Raw genomic sequence first — 25915 nt, 5'->3', positions numbered from 1 at the left:
GAAACCGGAAAAGCAAGGAGTGGTCGAAACTGGAAACGACACTCTGCATACCATCAAAAATGTCGACGAAGTTCCCCTCAACCACGTCGGGCAGAAAGGGAAACTCATGAACATGTTGCAAATACTGACAATAACCAAGAACCTGGGGTCGGTCGGTCAAATCGTCGACTAGGGGATGCAAGTTCGATTCACGCACCTCGGGTGCTACATCGATGAGGAAGGGCAAATTATCGTGCAAGGGCACCATGAAGGGAGAATGTTCATCCTCGACACCAACCAAGCCAGAACCGCTGTCGCGTTGTTACGCGCGTGCGTGGAGAACAAGGCGGGACCACTGGGGTCTTGGATCGAGGAATAGGTGAGGAAAAGAGAGAGAGAGAGAGAGAGAGAGAGACGCGGCACAACAACACAGGAGACGCGAGTTGAGAACACTAGAGTATGTATGTAAATATAGGCATGTATTTGTATGTATGCAGACGACTCGAACGGTTACAACCGATCAGGTCGGCGAGGTGGATGACGACGCCTGATCACCCACGCACACAGGAGAGCAAGATGGAGATTCTGGCAGAAGTAAACGGGTGTTCCACGGAGCAGAATCAGCCTCATGAGAACCTACGCAAAAGAAAGCTATGGACAACGACAGAGAAGAAGAGCTCGGTCCCAGTCCGACAGCACTTCGTTCCTTCTAGCGCGCGATATCTTCTCTCCCCCGTCTCCCTCTCTTTTATAGCTCAAGGAGGGAGGCCGTTTCACCCGTTTACATCACATTAATTCTCTGTCCTTTCGGACAGAGATACTCCTCCATTTCCCTTATAAAAAATTGCTACCTAGGATTTAACCTTTGTGCCTACCTATCTACTATACGACAAGGGACGTGCCCACGTGTAAGGGCCGGTTCACACACACTATACACGGTTTGCGCCTGGGGACGGTTTTTTTCACGACATCCGCCCCCACCTAACCGCGCATCCACCGGTATGCGCCAAAATTGGGTTCCTACGGGAGAAAACCGATCCTTGCTTTTATTCCTCGTTTACCGGTTCATCCTCCGCCTTGGGCTGCTCGTCGTCGTTGTCCATGCCCCCTAGCTCTGGCTCCCCGTCGTGCCGTTTCTTGAACCCTTTGATCCTCTTCCCCGCTACCGGTATCGCCATTCTCCTACCGTCGAGCTCCGCGAGATGGTACGTCCCATTGCCGTTGGCGCCTGTTTCTACGTAAGGCCCGAACCACCTCCTCGCAAACTTCCGCGTGGCCCTGTGCTGATTGTCGAGGCTGCTGTCGTAGACTAGCACCCAATCGCCTTCCTCGATCCTCCTTGGCCTGAACCGGTGTGTTCGGTCGAACCGGGCTTTGTTCCTTATCCTCGCTACCCGAAGTTTCTCCACGGCTCGCTCTACGTCCTCCGGCCTCCACTCGAGCTGTCGAATCCGCGCCGCCAGGAGTTCCTCTCGGTTCATCTCTTCCCTCCAGTCCACCGTGGCCCACGAGGAGATCGTTCGCTCTGTTGGCATGATCAACTTCTGTCCGAACATAAGCTCCGCCGGCATGAACCCGGTTACCGAATTGTGCGTAGTCCGGTCCGCCCACAAGGCATAAGGTAGCAGCCGTGGCCAGTCCCCGACTCGGCCTCCGCACGCCCGTACTAGCGCTTTGACAATTGGCCCGTGTCCGCGCTCCACCTTCCCGTTCGCCTCCGAATTGTACGCTGTGGTGAGCGAAAGTTTGACTCCTAGCCGGTCGAACAGCTCTTCGGCCTCTTCTGCGTCCAACTCACCACAGTCAGCCACGATCTTCCCTACGCACCCATATCGGCATACTACGTCCTCAACCAAAAACCGGCACACGGTTGCCGTCGTCTTGTTCGGCAGGGCTCGGCCTTCAACCTGGTTCGTTAGATCTTCCCGAGCCAGCACCAGATACCACATCTGTCCTACCCCCACTGGCATCATCACCAAATCCACCATCCACTTGAAGTGGACGGTCGGAGGGTAGGTCGGGTGAAGCTCGTCTCGATGTCGGATCATGGAGTGCACCTGACAGCCTTCGCAAGTCGTCACGAACCGATGCACGTCCCGGTATAGTCCCGGCCACCAGTACTTCCCCTTTAGCTTTTCGAACGTGGCCCACGTTCCACGGTGTCCAGCCCACGGGCTATCGTGGTATGCCGCCAGCAAATCTTCCTGTTCCTCCTTCGCCACCACTCGGAGCGGGATGTCGTTCCTCGTCTTCGGGTGCTTCCATATGTACCCGTCCTAGAGAAAGAATCAGTAGGCTTTCTTTCGAATCTGGTTGGCCTCGTCCGTTGTCCATGCCGTGTCCGGTGTCATTGTTTTCAGGAACCCGTCGATCTACAACCACTCCCCGTCGTACTTGCTCTCGTCGAAATCGTTAAGCGTTGGAGAGCATTCCCTGCCGGTTGTTAGATAAGCCGCCTCGAAGAAGTCCACGCCGACTTCCTCGTCCTCTGAAACCATACCGCCGTCGTTTTCAAACCTCGCCCTTTAAAGCATGTCGGCCATGGCGTTGTCTTTCCCGGAAATGTGTCGTATTTCCGGATTCGGGGACTTGATGTACGCTATCCACCTGAGCATTGCCAGGTCCCGCATCACGCATCCGGAAACCATGCCAAGGATCGGTAGGCAGTCCGTCTCGATAATTACCTCTGTCCCAATCAGGTAGTCCTTATCGGCCTTTACCGCTGAAACGATACCCCAGAGCTCGCGTTTAACCTGGGCGTATCCTCGTTGTCGCTCGCTGAGGACCTTTGTGCCGAACCGGATCGGGGAACGCACGCCGTCCTCGTCCTCTTGGTTGACGACCCATCCGATCCCGGTCGGACTCGTGTCTACCATTACGTAAATTGGAGTGCTCTTTCCGTAGACAGCCTTTCGGAGCATCGGAGCCGCGGCAAATGCTTCCTTCATCTTCCGGACAAACTCCGTATGCTCGTCTTTCCACTTGAATTTTTGCCCCTTTTTCAGTAACTCGTATAACGGCTCCGCGACGTGAGCGTAATGCGGGATCCATATGTGGTAGAACGCGCACGCTCCCAAGAACCTCGAAACCTCTGTGACCGAGCTACAATCAATCTTCATCGCGGAGATGGCTTCTACCTTAGCCAGAGACGATTTCCGGCCATACGGCCCGCATAGGTGTCCGACGACCATGATCTCTGATTGCCCGAAGGCCGATTTTCAGAAGGTGAGCCTCGCGCCCTCCAACCTCTCTAGCACCTTCTCGAAGTCATCGATGTGCGTCGCCACGAATTTCCGGCATCCGTCCGGTCCGATCCTCTCGTCCCTTTCCTCCATCGGGCATCCGTCCGGCAGGGTACACATTCGTACTAGGCCGAGAGGAGTTCGCATTGTTGTGATGTCTCTGCTCTTTACGGCAAGCTGGAACTGATCGTACCCCGAGTAGAGATCACGGACCGAGTAAATCGACCTTCCGGCGAAGGCCTCCGCGAACTTGTCTATTGTCGGTTCGATTCCTGCGTTTCGAATGGTCACCTTTTTGACCGGTTGCAGGTCTTGAATAAAGCGCAGCGTGCCGTCCTTCTTCGGCACGGTAAACCACCGATTCGAGTATGGGGCACTCGACGGTTCGAGGATTCCCATCTCGACCTTCTGCTTTAACAGCTTCATCAGCTTCGGGATGTGAGCTCTAGGTACTGGAATCGGTTTGAGACTCCACGGCACATGCGGTACCGTGAATATCACCATTGGTTCCACGACTGTCAGGTCTACGCACCCGATCTCCTCCGGTGAGAATGCGAAAGCCTTCCCGTGCCTTCCGAGCATTCCCCGAAACCGGTCCTCCTCCGCCGGCAGTAGGAAGCCGCCCCACCGACCTTGAGCTCCCGTAGCGTTATGTCGGTGAACGTGTGTCCTATGCGGGCTGGATTTCGTAAACTCGGGTCCGACGCAACCCCTTTTATTCGCAACTCGCTGCCCTCCGGCAAGGGAGCCGCGACTGCCTCACCTTCCGGTCCACAGTCTTGTACCTCGTGTCCACCCAGGCCGTCCGATCTGACTCGAGCCCTCTACTGAAGTCTGCGATGACTTCGTACATCTTTTCCGAACATACCGGAATCGTTTGGTCCTCTTTAAGGACTCCTCCGACTACCTCTCGCAGCTCCCCCAAGGTATCGACGAAAGAGACCGCCTCCACGGCTCCGTTGATTTCCTCTCCAAGGCCGAGGATACCACATGCCTGAAGTTGCTCCTCCGCCCTTTTCTTCTTCTTGCCAACAACGTCGACTATCGTACACCCTCCGTTGTCGGAGAACCAAAATTCCCTACTTATAGTACAGGTCTTCTTCGCTATCATACACTTGTGGGGTTTTCCTGGAGTGTCCGGACTATCGCGGCCCCACGCCTTGATAGCCCTCTCTAAAAATCCTCTCGCCTTTCGCCCCCGAGGGTCTCACGGTTCCGCTCATGGTTCGGTCTCATCGTCAGGAACTGGACCGAGTGACACCCATCCTAGCTCTTGACCCTTGCATAGGCCGAGCCGTTGTCCAGCACCTTGGTCTCCATCCGTGCTGCCGTGATGTACGGTTCTCCTAGTATAACCGGATGTGAGGACGTCTCCTGTATGAAGAAGTGTTGGTCAATCTCGACATCGCCGATCTTTACTCGTACATTTAGGCAAGCTCCATGCAACTCTTCGACGGCAAGCGTCGCTGCACGTATTTTCCACCTGTGCTTAGTGTTGATCGGCCATTTTCCCTTCTTATAGAAGTCCATGGACATCAAATTGATTTCTGAACCATGGTCCACCAACGCCAGCACCGGTTCATGAACATCTCCGATCTTCACGGGGGTCTCCGTGGTCGCTCTGGCCGAGTGCGGCCTCAAATAGTGGCTCTCCGCCAACTCGACTTCCAGCGCCATGTCCTCTATGTGCGCCGTCCACACCTCCACCGGCTTCTCCGGTTCTGTCTCAGTCGACAGTCGTGGAACTCCTTCTTGGCGATCCCGAGCACTTCCCTCAGCGACAGTTCCACCTTGTTGTCGAGGATTTGTTCTTCCAGGACCTCTCGCATGTCCGTGGATCTTTCGATTTCTGTGCCTAGCCGGTACCCGCCCTTCTTGGGATTATCCTAGGCGTCGGTTACACCGGCCTCATTCCGTCTTTGCCCGAATCGAGTTTCATATTGCTGCGAGGGCCCGGCCCCTCCGGGTTTCCCTACCCGCTTGTCCTCTACCAGAGCCTCGTAGTTTTGACAAGCGGCTTCGACGAAGCCCGTCTTTTCTTCCACCGGGTCACTCCACCCGTTTACCTCCGCGCAATCCACCTCTTCTTTCCTTAGCCGTGCGCCGGCAAGGCCTTCCAGCATCGTCGGCCAGAACCCGACTTTGTTCGTCTTCGGGGCCTTGCCACCTCCGACCCGAATACCAGCTAACGCCGAGTAGTGGACGGTCTCCGCGTGACGAGCCGCCACCTCCTCCATCAGCCTTTTCATACCCCCTTGCCCAACGTTCAGGTTCAGGGCCCTTCGGGTCTCGCTGGCGTGCACCCGACCGTTCCACAGGTACACCACGTTGATTCTCATCGCCTCGGCGAAGTCCCCGTAGTCCTTTCGGATGTGCCCAACCGCGTCACACCACATGCACCTGTTTTCAGCCAGAGGTCGTCGATCATGGGCCTGTTCGCCACCATCCCTCCGTGCTTGGGCGATCTGGAGATCCTTTACCATCCGCGTCAGCTCCTCCAGAGCACCTCCCCCGAACGAGCCATTGACCATGCCGGTTGAAGCCGACCCGGTCTCGAGCCAATCTCGGGTCTCTTCCCTTCGCGTTGGTGGTGTTGGCTCGAGCTTCCTTGCTGTGACAGAGCCCGCCCCTGTCGATCCTTTGTCAACCCATTCCCGCCGTTTGTCGAAACGGCCACAGACCCTTTTGACCACGGCCCAGTCGGCCGTCAGCCCGTCATCAGTCTCCAATAGGAAGCCTACCTGCTCCCGATCCCGCTCGTCAACCGACTTAACAAACAATAGGACACGACTTGTGTCCACAATAGTCCGGTCAAGCACCGAGAGGCGCGCGAAGCATTCCTCAAACTCCCGAAGGAGCACTGACGCGTTCCTTCCTTTGTCGGGGGCCTCCACCCACTCCATGAAGTCCCGCTTCGAAAGTCGAAGCGCATCTTCAAGCCCGTATCTTTCGAGGAGCCTACCTTCGAACTCCTCCCAGGTCCGGCTCTCGGCCCGTACCTCGAGCACCTCTGTATGGATGCCCGGCATGGCCACTCGAGGGAATCCAGCTAGACGCCTCTCTTCCGGAATGTCCCTCATTACCATCTCAGCCCAGTAGGACGCCAAGTAGCTCGTGGCATCCTTCCCACTAAACCGGCCGATCGTACCGACAACCGCCTCGATAGCCCTATCAAGGGCGCCGGTGCCTTCGCGCGCACTCACTATACGGTCCACAGCCGAAGCCATGGCTTCTGCGAGGTCCGATCCCCTCATCTTCTACTCCTCTGCCGCCTGTTCACGTCGGGTTCACCAAATATGTCGCGTTGTTACGCGCGTGCGTGGAGAACAAGGCGGGACCACTGGGGTCTTGGACCGAGGAATAGGTGAGGAAAAAGAGAGAGAGAGAGAGAGAGAGACGCTCACTCACGTATAGACAAAGAAGCGCACGGGGACGCGGCACAACAACACAGGAGACGCGAGTTGAGAACACTACAGTATGTATGTAAATATAAGCATGTATTTGTATGTATGCAGACGACTCGAACGGTTACAGCCGATCAGGTCGGCGAGGTGGATGTCGATGCCTGATCACCCACGCACACAGGAGAGCAAGATGGAGATTCTGCCGGAAGCACACGGGCGTTCCACGGAGCAAAATCAGCCTCGTGAGAACCTAGACAAAAGAAAGTTATGGACAACGATAGAGAAGAAGAGCTCGGTCCCAGTCCGACAACACTTCGTTCCTTCTAGCGCGCGATATCTTCTCTCCCCCGTCTCCCTCTCTTTTATAGCTCAAGGAGGGAGGCCGTTTCACCCGTTTACATCACATTAATTCTCTGTCCTTTCGGACAGAGATACTCCTCAATTTCCCTTATAGAATATTGCTACCTAGGATTTAACATTTGTGCCTACCTATCTGGGTGAAAGCATGCGAGTGGAAACAATTAGCTATGTCCTTGACATAGCTAATTAGCTATGCAAAAAGCTACCATTGATAAATAGTCATTTTAGTAAAAAGCCATCATTAATAAATTAAGTATGCAAAAAACTACCATTGAAAATACTAGAGTGTTTTAATTACATATGTAAATGAGTGCCATAAATGTGCAACATAAATTGATGTGTGCACCATAAATGTGTACCATAAATTATATATCGAATTCCTAGGTCCATTATGCATGATCCTTTGCCACATCACGTAGGCCATCTCTAGTTGAGTACTGTGGGTTAGTTGCTACCACTGTTGCTAAACCCTATCGAGTCCATCTGCCGCCACTCTACACTGAGGGGCCGCTACTGTGCGTTCCAAGCATCATCAAAGAGCTGCTCAATCTGACGGGGTTCTCTTCTCTGTGACACTCTACACTCAGGGGCCACTACTGTGCATTCCAAGCATCATCAAAGAGCTGTTCAATCTGACGGGGTTCTCTTCTCTGTGCCACTCTACACTCAGGGGCCATTACTGTGCGTTCCAAGCATCATCAAAGAGCTATTCAATCTGAGGGGGTTCTCTTCTCTGTGCCACTCTACACTCAGGGGCCATTACTGTGCGTTCCAAGCATCATCAAAGAGCTGTTCAATCTGAGGGGGTTCTCTTCTCTGTGCCACTCTACACTCAGGGGCCGCTGCTGTGCGTTCCAAGCATCATCAAAGAGCTGTTCAATCTGACGGGGTTCTCTTCTCTTTGCCACTCTACACTCAGGGGTTGCTACTGTGCGTTTCAAGCATAATCAAAGAGCTATTCAATCTGACGGGGTTCTCTTCTCTTTTCCACTCTCACTCAGGGGCCGCTACTGTGCGTTTCAAGCATCATTGGTAACTGTTCAATCTGACGGGGTTCTCTTCTCTTTTCCACTCTCACTCAGGGGCCGCTACTGTGCGTTTCAAGCATCATTGGTAACTGTTCAATCTGACGGGGTTCTCTTCTCTATGCCACTCTATTCTCAAGTGCCTTCTATGTGCGTTTCAAGCATCATCGGTAACTGTTCAATCTGACGGGGTTCTCTCCTCCATTGCCATCATTCTATACTCAGTTGCCACTACTGTCCAGTCCCGGATTGCTTCCACATTTCGATTTGACGGAGTTCACTCATCCAACGGCAACATTCTACACTCAGTTGTTGCCATTGGTCGGTCTTGGATCGCCTCCTCAACTGTTGGATCCAACAGAGTGAAATCCTCTACTGTTCGGTCTTGGATTGCAATAACTTTTCTGTCTATTGATTATCTTGTGTATTGTTGTGTCTAATCTTGTGTATTGTGTGGAATATTTTTGTGTATTGTTGTTGCCCATAGCCATCTTTAATACTTGTTTTCTTTTCTGGAAATTTAGGGTTTTAACATGTCTAGCCAAATGGAAGGGGAAGAAGGGTGTTTAGAATTACCCCTCAATGATCATAAGGATAGGGATGATATTATCAGGACACAACAAGCCATACGAAACTATTGGGCAGAAAAAAAAAGGAAACATCGTCAATTGTTGAAGGATACGAAAGCCACACTCAGTAAAGGTAAGGATAGTTTAGCTGAGAATGTAAGTAATGCGACTACCATCATAGAGAGAAAGGTTGTAGACTATTTCAATGTTCAAACCAAGCACATCAGCAATGAAGAAAAGAAGGTAGTACTTTATGGAATATGTAATGATCCATCGATAAAGGACTTAGTTGATTGTGATGGTCTTAATGCAAACATATCATCTATTTTAGTAAATAATCTTCGTAATAGTTTCGTATCCATGAGCAGGTCAGAAGATGATCTTGTCTTAAAAAGGTCTAGTCTAATGATGTTACTTAATAGTGATGTTGACGATATAAACATCAGTGAGCTATCTAAGGTAATTGGTGTTAGTAGAAAAACAGTGTACAATACAATGAACCGTATAATTTCCTCGAGTGAAGGAACTAGTCTACTAAAGCTAACTACAAGATGTAAGCCAATGACACCCATAACATTTGAAATCAAGGATGTAATCACAATGTTTTGGACTAATGAGAGTAGGGTTTCACCCAATAAAAAGGATTTATGCAGGAAACGTGTTGGAAGAAATCAATACGAGGAGCATCCCATTCATCTTCTTGATGTACCTCAGGTATTTACATTTATCTCAACATTTGTTTTGACTCTACTCGGAAAGTTAATTAGCTCAGTTAGCAGAAAAGCTAATTAGCTTATCAGTTACATTTACCTCAGTTAGCTACTAGGATCGCTACTACATAGGTAACTAGCTACTCTCAATAGTTACTACCATGATAGCTAATTAGCTATTCTCAATAGCTAATTTAGGTACTACCAGATAATTAGCTGTACTACTAGCTAGTTAGCTATCATGGTAGCTAGTTAGCTATTTCGTTATTACCAGCTAATTAGCTACTAGGAAAGCTAATTAGCTACCATGATAGCTAATTAGCTACTATGATAGCTACTACATAGGTAACTGGCTACTATCAATAGCTACTACCATGATAGCTAATTAGTTAGGATAGCTAATTAGCCACCATTATAGCTAATTAGCTACTAGACCAGCTAATTAGCTACCATGATAGCTAATTAGTTACTAGGACAGCTAATTAGCCACCATGATAGCTAATTAGCTACCATGATAGCTAATTAGTTAGGATAGCTAATTAGCTACTAGACCAGCTAATTAGCTACCATGATAGCTAATTAGTTACTAGGACAGCTAATTAGCCACCATGATAGCTAATTAGCTACCATGATAGCTAATTAGTTACTAGGAAAGCTAATCAACCACCATTATAGCTAATTAGCTACTAGACCAGCTAATTAGCTACCATGATAGCTAATTAGCTACTAGACCAGCTAATTAGCTACCATGATAGCTAATTAGCTACTAGACCAGCTAATTAGCTACCATGATAGCTAATTAGCTACTAGACCAGCTAATTAGCTACCATGATAGCTAATTAGTTACTAGGAAAGCTAATTAGCCACCATGATAGCTAATTAGCTACTAGACAAGCTAATTAGCTACCATGATAGCTAATTAGTTACTAGGAAAGCTAATTAGCCACCATGATAGCTAATTAGCTACTAGAGCAGCTAATTAGCTACCATGATAGCTAATTAGCTACTAGGACAACTAATTAGCTACTAGGACAGCTAATTAGCTACCATGATAGCTAATTAGCTACTACGACAGCTAATTAGCTACCATGATAGCTAATTAGCTACTAGAATAGCTAATTAGCTACCATGATAGCTAATTAGCTACTACGACAGCTAATTAACTACCATGATAGCTAATTAGCTACTAGGACAACTAATTAGCTACTAGGACAGCCAATTAGCTACCATGATAGCTAATTAGCTACTAGAATAGCTAACTAGCTACTAGAATAGCTAATTAGCTACTAGGATAGTTAGCTAGTTACGAGAATAACTAATTCCCCTTTATTACGCAGGTCGATTTATTTATTAGGTTCAAACGAATGCATCCAACTATCAAAGTTCAACTACGAACATTCGAGTCTCTTAAGCCACACTTTGTGAGACGCTTAAAGGATCGATACACATGTTGTTGCATTTACCATGTACAGATGGGTTTTCTGAAGGACTCTGTTAATCTACTACGTCACCATAGCGCATCCCTAACTAATACAGTTTGCACATGTGGGTGCCCAATCTGTCGATCAAGCCCGCAAGAGGAGTGTAAATCATCTGAGCACGTTATCTCTTCCATGAGTTATTTATTAGATTCAATATTGTGTCCGAGAGAAACTGACGCTATCTTCCATATTCATAAATGTGTCATGGGTTTATGTCAAGATTGTGGCCCTACTAGATTTAGGTGGTGTCCAAATGAATTGAGTAGTGAAATATTGATCTCTGTGAAGTTATTTGAGTCAGTGAACACCAATTTCGAAGGAAAGGTGTGTAAAAGAAAGGATCTAGTTCGGAAAATTCTTAAACCAAGGGATTTGGTGTCTCTGTTTGTACTATCTCTAGGAAAGTTCATTAAACACAACTTCATTTATTCATGGCAGGCCCATCAGTTTAAGACTTGCATATCTGATTTCCCAAATGATGTAGTAGTCTCAGTAGTAGATTTCGCAGAGAATTATACTTTCAAGCAGCAGAATGAAATTCAATCTATGCATTGGTGTTCAGTTCAGGTAACCATTTTTGTGCACATAACATATTTTCGAGTTTCAGGTGATGTTAAAAAAGTAATTCATTTCTTTATTTCCGATGATAAGAAGCATGATACCTTGTTCGTCCAACACTGTTTTAAGTTACATTGGCAGTGGTTATTAGCTCAACGTTTGGAGCTTACTCAACATTGGGTCTGGTCTGACGGAGCTGCGTCACAATTCAAGGCTCGACGTCCATTTTATTTTGTGGGGAGGTATCCTGCTATAACAGGTTTGGAGATGAGATGGAATTTTTTTGGGTCTGGCCATGGTAAAGGTGAACATGATGGTGCAGGGGCTGTTATAAAGCGGGCACTTACCCATGAACAACTAAAGACAGATGGTGTGCACATGAATTGTGCATCACATGTAGTTGAATTTTTAAGAACAAATATGTCAACGAGTGCCACAGGTGTTTATTCCTCGCAAGTTCGAGATATCAAACGTGAATTTTGGGAAGTGAAGATAGATGAAGTAAATAGGGAGAAGACCTGGGAGTGCCAAGGAATTCACGAATTGCGATCTCTGCATGCTGTTCGCGGTTATTCCAGGTTGGATGGTCATTGTATTGCGGTTAGAGAATTGACTTGTTTTTGCTTCCATTGTGTGCAGGGAAATTGGAGATATTGTCTAAACAAAGCATACATTCAGAATTGGGAGTATCACACTCTGAATGATAAGGAAGCAGTTGATGGAGAAATAGGGCAGAATGCTGACTTCACATATGAGGGACTTGGAGATACTTTGAGTGATGTCCTGAACGTTGGGGATAACTTCGCTGTAAATGCTGAAGAAGGCAATTCAGAGGGTGCTGATTTCTATATATTAAAGTGCACGGTTAGTAAACAGTGTGCAAGGCAGAATATTGTAGATGCATGGGGAAATTTTGTATCTGCCGGGACATTCTACATCGAAGGCATTTTTTATGCAAAACTAGATGACTACGAATATGTGTACAGGCTGTTAGAAGACAAACCAGCGGCGTATATGTACTCTCATTTGGTCAGATGCATCAATGTCCCAATGTCAGAATACAATAGCTGCTCCGGTTTATACACTGTTGGTGCTAATGTGTATGAATGTATTTACAATAGTATGCCATGGAATTTGTAGCTACAAGTAGCACTTACCATGTTCTCTTGTAAAACAAACATGTATTTCGCGAAAACAGTTAAATAAATTCGTTTGGAATCAATTTCTTGTATACAGTCTGCTTTCTGTGCTTCTTTCTCAATAAAATCATGTCTTTTTTGTTAAGTTTTAAGTTATAAGTTATAGCGAAATAGTCATCAGTAGCTAATTAGCTGTACAAATGCAGCTAATTAGCTGTACAAATGCAGCTAATTAGCTGTCAATAGCTAAATAGTCATCAATAGAATGAAATCAACAATCTGCAACATATTCCTCAAATTACACAGTAGATAAGTACAGTGGGAACAAGTAATTAAATTCTTCATTGAATAATGTCATCTCTTTACATATTTATAAATTACCATTGGAAATGTCTACAAATCTCCTATAAACAGCTAAGCTCTTGCTAGTCAGTGGAACGATTCTACATATATTATCCGCATATTGAGCTCGGTATGGAGTCCACAACCATGCACCTAGTTGGCAGCTCACTATTTGCACCAGGTACTGTTCAGGCATTTCCTCGGGTAGAATGAGACAGCATCTCCGAATATTGAAGTAGTGTCGGAAATGTTCTGTATCCAAAATCAATGTATTGTCGGCATTATATTCAGGCCAAGTAGCCCAAAAATCAGAAAGTCTCTTGAATCTTGTAGCTTCCATTTGCTCACAATTTTCTCGTGCCCATTGACCTTTAAAACGACTTCGCCATTTTGGGAAGAATCTTGCCAAACACTTCCACACATCTGATTTTGGTTTTTCACTCCAAATAAACAAATCAAAGTATTCCACAGCCCACTCTAGAAACTGATTTGTGTCCCTCCTTGGCTGCATATATCTCACACTCATCAAGACTTTATCAAGCTCCAAGATCAAGGCTCTTCTTTCGACTTCTAGTGGTTTAGGTTTCCATTCCTGAAACTGAGCCGCTGTTACACCATTTTCTGGTAGGATACGATCAATCTCAATCAGCTCAGGTTCGGCTGACACAACTGGTGTCCTTTTCCTCTTTAAACCCCTAGTCGACTGTGTTGGGCCTAGCTTCACATTCTGGTGATCTTGTTTTGTCGACTTAGTTATCAATCCTTGGATTACCTCAGTGCATGTAGCTACTGTTCTGCTCGATATCAGTCCACTGGTATCACATGCTGCATCTACCTGCAACACCAAGTCATCCGTGCTACATGCTGCATCTACCTGCAACACCAAGTCATCCGTGCTACATGCTTGATCAACTTGTGTGACCAGATCACTTGTGTCAGTTGCTACATCTACTTTCAAGATGGGGCCCTTTAAACATGCCGCAACATCAACAGTATCCACACTGCCATTGGCCTTACGAGCAATAGAATCAAACCCTTTAGACTCTGCAACATCAGAAAACACCAACATATTCACACTCACAAAGTAACTAATAGTCTCACAAAACAATATCCTGAACATCAAAGAGTTTCAGTCATAGAACAACACTCTTCAAATTATCTTGGAAAAACATCATAGAGTTCCATTACATAATGTGGATCAAGCAACAACCAATCTGAGGTTTTACTTGTCCAACAGGATAGTAAAACTTCATAAAACCCTAGCAAAATCCCTAAGCTAACAATCATATCCAACTAAACAGTATTTCGCTCCACTACGTCTGGGCCCCTTGACCGAGTAACTGGTCTTGTTCCCGATCGTGGCCCCTTCTTCAGCCTTTTTCTGGTTGGTTCCCCATTTAGCCTTGCTTCTAGGACCCAATGCGCAAGTGTGTCCTCCTCCGACAACCTTCCCATCGCCTCAGCAGCTAATTGCACATCAGCCGTTTCTTGAACTAGCTTTTCAAGTACAGAGGGATCTGTTTGGACATTTTCAGTAGTTGGGCTCGGTGGGGTGGAATCAAGGTCTTGAGACTCGAAGAAATGTTGCATCAAGTGTTCATAAACACTGTTGTTGTGAACCTCAGTTTTACATGTTGTTTCCACTATTTCATGGCATTTCACATCGTTGCCTAATTCAGTACACTGTTCAAAAAGAATAGGGTGCAGCTGATCTGAAGGAGATGTGATAGCAGGACTCTTACTTTCAGCCACATTGGCAGTAGTATCCTCATCTGTTGCAGCATCATCAGCACCAGACACATCATGTGCCGTCCTTAATCCACAAGATTCTACAATAACATGACAGTTATTTAGGATAGCTAATTAGCTACTTTACTAAACTATGGTAGAAGCTAGGATAGCTAATTAGCTAGTACGATAGCTAATTAGCTAGTATGATAGCTAATTAGGTACTTTACTCAACTATGGTAGTAGTTAGGATAGCTAATTAGCTACTTTACTCAACTATGGTAGTAGCTAGGATAGCTAATTAGCTACTTTACTCAACTATGGTAGTAGCTAGGATAGCTAATTAGCTACTTTACTAACTATGGTAGTAGCTAGGATAGCTAATTAGCTACTTTACTAACTACGGTAGTAGCTAGGATAGCTAATTAGCTACAATGAAAGCTAATTAGCTACTTTCTGAACTATGTAGTAGCTAGGATAGCTTATTAGCTACTAGGACAGCTAATTAGCTGCCAGATAGCTAATTAGCTGCCAGTAGCTAATTAGCTACTAGGATAGCTTATTAGCTACTTTACACAACTATGGCAGTAGCTACTAGGATAGCTAATTCGCTAGTAGGATAGCTAATTAGTTGCCAGCAGCTAATTAGCTAGTAGGATAGCTAATTAGCTACTAGGATAGCTAATTAGTTGCCAGTAGCTAATTAGCTAGTAGGATAGCTAATTAGGTACTTTACTCAACTATGGTAGTAGCTAATTAGCTAGTAGGATAGCTAATTAGCTACTAGGATAGCTAATTAGCTGATAGTAGCTAATTAGCTACTAGGATAGCTTATTAGCTACTTTACACAACTATGGCAGTAGCTAATTAGTTACTAGGATAGCTAATTAGTTGCCAGTGGCTAATTAGCTAGTAGGATACCTAATTAGCTTTTTTACACAACTATAGTACTAGCTAATTAGCTACTACCATAGCTAATTACCTACTAGGATAGCTAATTAGCTAGTAGGATAGCTTATTAGCTACTTTACACAACTATAGTAGTAGCTAGGATAGCTAATTAGCTACTATGCTAGCTAACTAGCTACTTTACTCAACTATGGTAGTAGCTAGGATAGCTAATTAGCTACTTTACTCAACTATGGTAGTAGCTAGGATAGCTAATTAGCTACTTTACTAACTATGGTAGTAGCTAGGATAGCTAATTAGCTACTTTACTAACTATGGTGGTAGCTAGGATAGCTAATTAGCTACAATGAAAGCTAATTAGCTACTTTCTCAACTATGTAGTAGCTAGGATAGCTTATTAGCTACTAGGACAGCTAATTAGCTGCCAGTAGCTAATTAGCTACTAGGATAGCTTATTAGCTACTTTACACAACTATGTCAGTAGCTAATTAGCTACTATGATAGCTAATTAGCTAGTAGGATAGCTAATTAGTTGCCAGTAGCTAATTAGCTACTAGGATAGCTAATTCGCTAGTAGGATAGCTAATTAGTTGCCAGTAGCTAATTAGCTAGTAGGATAGCTAATTAGTTGCCAGTAGCTAATTAGCTAGTAGGATAGCTAATTAGCTTTTTTACACAACTATGGTACTAGCTAATTAGCTAGTACCATAGCTAACTAGCTACTAGGATAGCTTATTAGCTACTTTACACAACTATGGCAGTAGCTAATTAGTTACTAGGATAGCTAATTAGTTGCCAGTGGCTAATTAGCTAGTAGGATAGCTATTTAGCTTTTTTACACAACTATGGTACTAGCTAATTAGCTAGTACCATAGCTAATTAGCTACTAGGATAGCTAATTAGCTAGTAGCTCATTAGCTGCCAGTAGCTAATTAGCTAGTAGGATAGCTAATTAGAAAAGACTAAGCTTATTAGCTACAGTATGGTATACCTGTTAGTTTTCTCCACTCATTTGGTAGAGTTGTACTGCAATCTCCCAAACAGAATGCAGCAATTCGACAGGCATGTTGAAAACAAAGCAGATGGTATGTGTGGTTGCATGGTTGTAGGTGAACCAACAAAGACGCAGTTTTGTCCTCCACACCTAACCCGCAAGCGATGGAACGTGCTTGAACTGTCAATAAATCATTTTCTGGTTCTACTTCATTTGGTAAGGGAGCAAGAATGTTCAGGTCCAAATCCTGTCTGGTCCTTACCATTCCCTCCACAAAATGTAGCTTCTTCTTAAGGCAGCTAACTACCTGTTCTTGATGAATGTATTGTTCCTTCAACGCAACAGAGAAATTTACCGATTAATTATTCTTGTTGTTGAAAGATACACCAACTTTGCTCAGGAATCGTTAACTTACTTGAAGCTTATCCAAATTGTAATCTGCAACAGTATTTACACCTAGAAGGTCCAGGTTCATTGAAAGAACCTGGATCTCTATTTGCAGTTCTATTTTACGCTGGGGATCCAGTGCGCAACCTAATCCAGATAATGCTTGATTAGCACATTTTACCCGTTATTTATAACACAATCACATACCAGCAAAACAATAGTTACCTGAATCTTATTTCTAATTGTTGTAACAGCAGAAGTAACTTTGCTCTCCATTGCAGAAGCCATTGTGGCTTTCTCTAAATCAGTCTTAAAAAATGCCAATGTCTCACAGGCTTCATGGACATTTTTTAGCATATAGCTAACCAATGTCTCACCTGTATCATCGACATTGGCTTTCCTTGGGTGTCGGTGTGGTGTATGCCCCCGGTCTTGCTGGGAGTCAGCAGTTGCATCAACAGCTGCCATGCTCCAAAATCTGTCTATTTTTTGTGCCAAGGTCCCCATCTTTCGGCATCTTTTTACCGATGCCTCACCATAGACTGCCCAAGCTACCCTATACATTTCAGGGTCTCTAGATTCCTTTGTTGTTTTGCAGTACTCATATGCAAATGCTCTAGCAAATGAAACTAACAACTCATTGTTGACTGGGATCTCCTGATGAACTTTCTGGTGCAGTCTCATGCAGTCATCGTACAAGTCGGCTCGTACATGCTTCAGCTTGACCTTGCCTTTGACTCTAGGCACTGTATATACTGTCATCCAGTCTATATCACTGATCAATTTATCACTTAGGACAGCAGGGTCAACACCCTCGAGTGACAGACCATAGGTGTTGTGGAAGTCCTCCTTTGTCTCGCAAAATTTTGCGAAGTTTAGCACTCTCGTATACGGAGGAACGAGCCATCTGAAATATCATTTCAGAAATCAGAAATAGTGCAAAATCAGAATATGTGAGAATCAAAAACCCCAATCAACAACAACAAAAATGGTGCAAAATCTTTAACTTAGCAAATCAGAAACTCTAATCATAATTTGTATTCAGAAATTTGAAATCAGAAACCCTAATCAAAATCTGTAATCAGAAGTTTGAAATCAGAAACCCTAATCAAAATCTGTAATCAGAAGTTTGTAACCAGAAACCTTATTCAGAAATTCTAATCAAAAATTTATAATCAAAAACCCTAATCAGAAATTTCAATCAGAAACCCTAATAAAAAATTTCAATCACAAACCCTAATCAGAAATCCTAAGCAGAAATTTATAAACAAAAACCCTATTCAGAAATTCTAATTTGTAATCAAAATTTGTAACCAGAAACCCTATTCAGAAATTCTAATCAGAAATTTATAATCAAAAACCCTAATTAGAAATTTCAATCACAAACCCTAATAAGAAATTTCAATCACAAACCCTAATCAGAAATTCTAATAAGAAATTTATAAACAAAAACCATAATCAGAAATTTCAATCAGAAACCCCAATCATCACTAAAGACAGGATTAAACACAAAAAAAGTAATATAAACACACCTGTTGCTACTCCCCGATTTGCGAGACATCCTTGTATGGGACTCCAAGGACTTCACCCAATTCGATTTTGGGGAAATATGAATCGGCACCAAAGTTCAGACAGTAGTCAAAAAGAAAAAACAAATGTTTGGGGTTTCTGTAACTGAAACATACCTGGACGATGATCGAGCGGGTTCTGTGTTGTAGCTGTCAATCTGCAATGTCGATTTTTTGCTGTTGCGGGAGCTACGTCTGCGTTCGTGCTCTGAGTACTCCATCTGCGTTCAAAATCAGACTTAGGCTAAACAGGAAATTGATGACATTGAAGTCGACCTTAGATGATGGTGATATTCCCCAAGTTCCACTACGTCTGAAACAGAAGTTCAAATATTTGAGTTTTTTCATAAATTAGTTTTTCAAATATTTGATTTTCCCACAAAAAAGACTAGCTAAACAAATAGCTAATTAGCTATGGCTATTTTAGTAGCTAATTAGCTATAATAGTGTTTCCACTCGCATGCTTTTACCCATCTACTATACGACAAGGGACGTGCCCACGTGTAAGGGCCGGTTCACACACACTATACACGGTTTGCGCCTAGGGATGGTTTTCTTCACGACACCGCGTTGTTCGCGAAAGGACAGAAGGTCGAATCAGATGTCGACCTGTGGCACAAGCAGTTCGGCCACGTTAATTTCCCACGACTTCGTGAAATGCAGACGAAAAATATTGTTTTCGGATTGCCGAAATTTCGGGGCCGTAATGGCCAAGTCTGCGAAGCCTGCCAACTAGGGAAGTTGCACCGACTTCCATTCCCTAATGAGCGTTATCGTAGTCGAAATCCATTGGATTTGATCCATTCGGATGTGTGGGGACTGGCACAGAACGTGAGTCTTGGTGGAAGTCGTTACTTCATAACCTTCATCGATGACTTCACTCGGCACAGCTGGGCATGCTTGATCGCGAAAAAGAGTGAAGTCTTTGCGTGGTTCCTGAAGGTGAAGAGCCTTGCGGAAATGGAAACTGGGCATAAGATCTAGAGTCTACGATCCGATGGCGGGAAGGAATACTTCTCCGACTAATTCACGAGTTATCTACAAAAGGAGGGAATTTGATGCGAATTCTCGTGTAGATATACACCGGAGTAGAACGGCATAGCCGAGCGGAAGAATCTGACAATTGAAGAAGCAGCCAGGGCAATGCTTGAAGAGAAGCATATGCCGAAGTTTTACTGGGCTGAAGCCATAAGGATGGTTATTTACTTGCAGAATCGGACCTCTGATAATGGAGGAGTATCGCCACATGAGTTGTATTACATCAAGAACCCAAATTGTCACACTTGAGGATTTTCGGCAGCATCGCGTACGTGCATGTGCCGAAGGAGAAACGGAGGAAGCTAGACACCAAAGCCAAAAAGTGCATCTGAGTTGGCTATTCAGACGAACAAAAGGGGTATAGGTGCTATAACTCCCGATCGAAGGAAGTTCTCATAAGCCGAGATGTCGTGTTCGACGAGTCCGCTTCGTGGTACTTACCTTCGCCTCCAATCCTTGATGTCTCCATTCCGAATTCTAAACAAGAGGTCAGCAAGGTTGAGATGCCTTCACATGATGAGGAAATCGGAGCTCTGACAGAGAGTCTATTCTCATTTCAGCTAGCGAACCAAATGAGGGGTTGGGCCGAGATGGCCAACCAAATGAAGAATCGACGAGTAGTGGAGACTTGGTTGTGTTGTCCCCGCGTAAAGAACCGAGACGGTTTACATGTAAAGAAAAAGGGAAGAAGAAAATGTCGGAATACAATTTCGGCCGTGCCGAGTCAGATCGGAGCGAATTTGACGCCGAGCCAATCGAGAAGGACCCTCCGAGGAAGAGGTCGAAATCGACCGAAAAGGTCGTGAAATCGGGTAATCACGAATTACCCGATCTACCCGCCTGAAGAACCCTGTAAAAAGATACGGGTACAATGAATACATGGCGCACCATTATGTGTACATGACAAAAGTGGTGGAAGTGGGTGTGCCGAAGAGCTACGCAAAAGCGGCGGAAGACGCAATCTGGCGTGTCGCAATGGAGGAAGAGATGTGCGCATTATCGGGCAACGAGACTTGTGACCTGGTTGACACACCTAAAGGTGTTAAGCCGATTGGATGAAGATGGGTGTTTAAGGTGAAATACAACACCGACGGCTCGGTCAACCGATATAAGGCCCATTTGGTTGCGAAAGGCTACGTGTAGAAGCACGACGTAGATTACGACGAGACCTTCGCACCAATCGCGAAGATGACTACTGTGCGAGTTCTGCTAGCCGTATCTGCGGCGAAGGGGTGGCATGTACATCAGATGGATGTAAAGAATGTGTTCTTGCAAGGTGATCTTGAGGAATAGGTGTACATGGTACAACCCCCCGGATTTCTGTCTGAACATAACACTTCGGTAGTTTGCCAATTGAACAAGTCTTTATACGGACTTAAGCAAGCCCCGCGAGCTTGGAACACGAAGATTATGCAATGGTTGTGTAGGATGGAGTTCATGACGTCGAAGTCAGACTCTTCATTATTTGTTCAGCAAGGTAAACATGGACCGGTTAGCCTTCTACTGTATGTTGACGATTTAGTCATCGCCGGTGCCGACCTAGAAGAAATCGGTCGCGTCAAGTCTCAACTTGCGGCATCATTCGAAATGAAGAATCTTGGAGACCTTCATTACTTCCTTGAGATCAAAGTGATTCGTTCCCCCGAAGGCATATTGATCAGCCAACGTCATTATGCATTGAACATGCTCTTCAAGTTCAGGATGGCAAATTGTAAGCCCAGCTCGGCACCTCTGGATAGAAAAATAAAGCTTCGCCGAGATTCAGGAAAGGCATGCGACCCAACATGGTTTCGACAGATCATCGGAAGCCTAATCTACTTGATGGTCACTCAGCCAGATCTCAGTTACTCGGTTGTCTTGATCAGTCAATTTATGTCGCAACCCACGATTGAACAATTTCAATGTGCGCCAAGGATATTCCAATATGTCAGCGGCACTAAGGACATGCAATTGCTATATCAGGCGGGCGTAGCCGAACAGTTAGTTGGCTACACGAATGTCGATTGGGTCGGAAATGCCCACAATCATAGATCCACATCTGGATACGCATTCTCATTGGGAAGTGCGGCGATCACGTGGAAGAGTAAGAAACAACCAACAATAGCGTTGTCGAGGGGCGATTTTCGCTTCGTGCGAAGTCATTTGGCTAACACGACTATTACGGGATCTGCATGTAGAGGTGTCCGATCCGACAATGATCTATTGCGACAACCTCAACAACATCCATCTTGCGAAAAATCTTGTATTCCACACCCGGACCAAGCACATTAAGGTGCACTACCATTTTGTCCACGAGTTTGTCCTTTCTGGTGAAGTTGAACTAGTGTATGTTCCCACGGGTTGGCAAATTGCCAACATCTTCACCAAGCCCCTTGGTCTCGACAAGTTGCGGCATTTCTCGAGTGAGGTGGCTTTGCGTCACCTCGACACGCCGGACTTGAGGGGGAGACGGGAACAGGAGCGTGGAAGGAGCGGTAGTGACCGCGATGCCGAATCGGATGAAGAATTCGATCGGGTGTTGAAGAAGCCGAAGAAGAAAACAGGGGTCATAATCGCAAGGAAGAGCTGAAGACAGCCGAACAAAGGGGAAATAAAGCCAAGAAGGGCGTAAGGGCCAAGACCAAGACGTGGTCTGATGTTGTCAAGGGCCTAAAGACAGAAGACGAATTGGAAACAACCAATTCGGATGTAAGCGGAAATGAGTTGGTAGTTGACCGATTTAATCGAAATGTTCGATTCAGACATGCCAAATCAACTAAGGGCTGAGCGGAGGAAAGTGCAGCGGAAGAGGCACCAATACCACGACATCAAGGGAGCTGAGAAGGGCCACACGAGCAGACAAGCCAACCGAAAGGGTCGAGGCGCGCAGAATCGAACGGGTCAAGGAGCGCGAGCGAGACATGAAGCCAGGAGAGACCGGAGCGAAGATCTAGAAAAGTAGATGGAACCTCAAGTTGAGCTTGAGGGGGAGTGTTGAGAGACAAGCTCAACATTAGGTGCGTAAAACCGTATACACAATATGGTCGTGGCGGTATGTAAACCGAGAGGCCGTTAGAATGTTATTCCTCGTAAGGAATAATTTTGGAAGTGTAGGATGCTCATTTATGAGCGGTCAAGTACTGTAAGTACTTGTGTCAGCCCAATAGTCAGGGCTTGTATAAAAAGGTGCTCATTGAGCACGAAGTATGTACAGAGAACATACAGTGAATTATTTTTTGAATATAGTTTCGTTTCGTTTCTGCTCTCTCTCTCTCTTTCTCTGTGATTTCTGCGTTTTACCAAATTGTTGTACTTCTGAACCGTGTACTCTGTCTTTCGCATACGCTTACGCACATGTATTCTTTTACAAATAGGCATGGAATAAAGTTATTTCTTTATTCTTAACAATTAATGCGGGCTGTCTCTTCTCTTGGGGATCAACGATATGGGGGGTTCTCCATTCTAGTCTCCTGTTGTATGAAGCAGATGATGCTCCAGAAGCTATGACAGTCATTAACAAACATCTAATTACTGTCTTCACTTCTCAGCAACCTCGCAAGCAAAAGCGTGCAGCCCATGTATGGTAAACAATATCTACGGTTACATTATGGATATTATGGAAGTATCGTTGTAAAAGACGATATGAGTCCATAATTCCTCTTCTCTCAAAAATATTGCCGGAATTATGGGGGAGCTTATTGGCTGTTGTGCGGTGCAATATAACAATATGCCAAGCTCTTTGAAGGTTGTTCTAAAGAAAAGGAAAAAATTACTACAATTATGGAGGAAGTTGCCTCTGTTCACAGTCTCCTTTAAAGGACCGTTATGGAAATATCATCACCCCTGGTCTTTGCCATAACCATTTCCTTTGTATATAATACTCTCTGATTTTACATTTTTGTAGCCCTCCGGCACTTTTCTTAATTCTAATGAAGGAACTCTTTTTGAAAAAAAAAACATTAAACCTCTTACTAATATATTGTCCCTAACATGTAAATTGAATGCATCAGGTAATCCAACAATGACATAAGATATTGATTTTATAAAGCAATTACATTTTTAACAATTAATAGGAAAGCCTCAATATTAAGTTATAGGAACTTGTCCTTACCTTTGTTTTGCAATTAACTATTCATCATGCTTTATGCATAACATATTTAATGCATTTGAAATCACTTCAAAGAGCTATGCAATATTTGAAACACAATTTAACTTTCCCATAAAACATAAACAGTCTGAATATGAAAAACCAATCATATCATTAGTTGGTCGTTTGATTTGGACTTGGGAGGGGAGGCATTGATTCTTGCATAAGATATATTGGTACGCATAGATTGACACATACGTGATATTCTCCATATTCGCCATTCGTGATATTCTCGATATTCAGGAATACGAAATGGCCCCAAGAATATTATAAAACCATTCGTTTTGCAAAATAGATATACAAAATATTAATTAATTCATTTTTTTATTTAAATAACTTTAATTCACTAAAAAAAGAGCAATAATTCATTAATAGATTATAACGATATGATTAGTATTAACTCTCATTTATAATGTCAAATAAAAAAGGGGGGAGTTTATGAACCTTTATTTTAATTAATTAATTTTTTTAAAAATCGAATATTTTTATATTTATTATAGAAATATTGTGGTGTCCCTTTCATGCAAGAGCATGCATTTGAACACACCACTCTTTTAGCCACTCCCGTTTAGTACATCACCCATTTTGGCCCACCCTTTTAGCACACCATTTTGGGACACGTGTAGCTAAGCCGTCCCAAAATGGGTCCTTTGTATCTTCTATATATTGAATGATAAGTATGAAGCTAGCTAGGCTGGTTTGGTTTCCTTTTATGTGCATTTCACATAATTGGTGGAGAAGCGGGCTCAAATTTTAGCCACTACTACCTTGTTCATGGCATCCCAATTCCCTTCCGCCGCCTCCAACGTCGATACCCCGATGGAGCCTGAGTTCTCGCAACCTCACGCACGACCTCCCCCTTTCCAAATGGAGTAGCTCCTGGAACTCGTCTCCAACACCATGCTTCAAATCAGCCATATGAATCAATCTATGCTCTCCTTCCTCTCCGCTCACAACGACCGCGCGCAAGATCGTCCAGATTCCAAGGTGCGGCCGAAGTCCTTCTCCGGATTGCCTTCCGAGGATGTCTTAGCTTGGTTGGATCATTTTGAGATGATCTCTAGTTACCATCGATGGTCCGACTAACGCAAAGCTTTGGAAGTTCGTACCTTGCTCGAAAACGTCGCCGCCACTTGGTACGTCCAACAATCAAGAGACGTGACCGAGAATTGGGTGATCCTTCGGGATCTCCTTGTACAAAACTTCGCCCATCAAAATTCAGCCCAAACGGCGTTACAAGAACTCGGAACATTGCAACAACAAGCACACGAACCCGTGGGCCAATTTGGTGTTCGCCTCAATCAACTCCTCATTTGCGCTGACCCTACCATGCCCGAACATGTGAAGCTTTTCTTCTTATGGCCTCGTCTGCGCCACGACATCACTCGCCGCGCTCGGGACCAAGGTCCGCAGACTTTCAACGACGCCATCCTCATCGCCCAACAAATCGAAGCTTGTACATTATCTGACACCCAACCTCATTGGCCCCATCAATCAGCCACCGACTCACGCGCCCAATACCAAGGCGCGACCCCCATGGACATTGATGTCCAAAACATGCAATTGCAAGCTCGCCGCAACCGTCCCGATCGCGATAGCCAAGGGCGCCCAAGGTGTTTCTATTGCCACAATTATGGACACGTCCGACGTCAATGCCGGAAATTGCAACAACAATCTCACAAGCAACAAGTCCAGATAACTATGGCTGACGCGGCATCGTTGGCTAAGCTTCCGGGAAACTAACGTCCGGGGTGCTGATGCAAGAGCCAGCCCCGCACATCCAAGCGTCCGCCTCTTCTAGTTCGAGGGTATGCACCGCCCTCGTCACCATTAATCACTGCACCCACACCATCTTATTAGACACTAGTAGTAGTATATCTTCTATTAGCACCGCTTTAGTACACCGGTTAGGTCTCGCCACATCCACTGCTCGTTCCATCCAAGTCCTTTTTGGCGATCACCAACATCGTTACCACTCTCACACACAAGCCCATTGCACCTTCACCTTAGGCACTATCACCTTCTCACATCACTTTTATGTCTTGCCCCACCAACTCTTCCCCCTCACCCTAGGTTGTGATTGGTTCCTCAAGCGTCGCGCTGTCGTGAAGAAAACCGTCCACAAGTGGAATCGGTGCACCGGATCGTAGGAACCGGCTCTTCATGCACATACGCCTTATGTTGTACGTAAGAGAGAATTAGGTACATAGAAGATCCTAGGTAGGTAGATTCGGTAGGTAGGAAGTTAATGGGAAACGGCTCCTTTCTTGCCTATAAAAGGAGGGAGACGAGAAGGAGGAAGGGGATCGACGATAGAGAGGACGAAGTGTTGTCGAGTTGTCGGTCGAAGGCTTCT

At 45.2% G+C, this 25915-nt stretch overlaps 1 pseudogene; it reads left to right on the top strand.

The window, feature by feature from the left end:
• The first annotated feature begins 24378 nt into the window (after positions 1-24378).
• Positions 24379-25302, top strand: LOC147866008 (uncharacterized; annotated as a pseudogene).
• Positions 25303-25915: the final 613 nt, after the last annotated feature.

This window comes from Azolla caroliniana, unplaced genomic scaffold (genome assembly GCF_043228905.1).
Source record: "Azolla caroliniana isolate FFs.n. ecotype wild unplaced genomic scaffold, voAzoCaro1.0.p SCAF_3, whole genome shotgun sequence".
Taxonomy (NCBI): Eukaryota; Viridiplantae; Streptophyta; class Polypodiopsida; order Salviniales; family Salviniaceae; genus Azolla; species Azolla caroliniana.
Note: the sequence above shows the minus strand (reverse complement) of the source record. Positions and strands in the feature narration are given on the sequence as shown.